Here is a 964-nt window from a genome sequence, read left to right on the forward strand (position 1 = left end):
CTCGTTTCCCCGGCGCTGTCAGCACATTTGTCACACAGGGAATAGGCAGAGACCGATCCTCCGCTCCCCTCATCTCTGCAGAGCATCGCACCCAATCTACAGAGCATTGTATATTATAATACCATGTCCCCTATGCAGAGCATTGCTCCCGCTATGTGTATTATAATACCATGTCCCCTATGCAGAGCATTGCTCCCACTCTGTATATTATAATACCATGTCCCCTATGCAGAGCATTGCTCCCCCTCTGTATTACAGTATCATGTCCCCCTATGCAGAGCATTGCTCCCGCTCTGTATATTATAATACCATGTCCACTATGCAGAGCATTGCTTCTGCTATGTATATTATAATACCATGTCCCCTATGCAGAGCATTGCTCCCGCTCTGTGTATTATAATACCATGTCCCCTATGCAGAGCATTGCTCCCACTTTGCCTCTTACTGCACAGACTCCTCTCTGCAGATCATTGCACCCACTCTCCGTATACCGGCGTCACACGTGAAGGTGCTCTGAGAGCGCGGCGAAGGTTTAATGGCTCCCTCACATCTGGGCGCGGAGGGAAGTTTATGGCGCAGATGTGATGCTCAGACAGCAGGAGGGAAACTAGCTGAGGAGACATAAATCAGCCGCATCCCCAAGGTCACCACCGTCTCTGAGCCAAACATGGCCGCCGGTGAGAGTGTCGGACCAGCACCCGGTATATACCGTATACTTCAATACGCGGGCCACATTCCGGATGATCTCTTCCCGGGCCGAAACGCACTTTTTTCGCCCCTGAGCGCTGCGCACATGGGCGGGTTCCCAGCGCCATTAATTTTCAGTGTCACCCCAATGCAGACAATCACAACGCACAATAACGCAGACGGTGCGCAGCCAGTTCACCGCACCTCAACATGAAAACATCGCAATGAGCCCCAATAGCATCAAACATCGGAACCTTCCGGAGGGGGGAGGGGGGGG

Source organism: Nanorana parkeri, unplaced genomic scaffold (assembly GCF_000935625.1).
Source record: "Nanorana parkeri isolate BGI_ZX_2015 unplaced genomic scaffold, ASM93562v1 scaffold3294, whole genome shotgun sequence".
NCBI classification, from domain to species: domain Eukaryota; kingdom Metazoa; phylum Chordata; class Amphibia; order Anura; family Dicroglossidae; genus Nanorana; species Nanorana parkeri.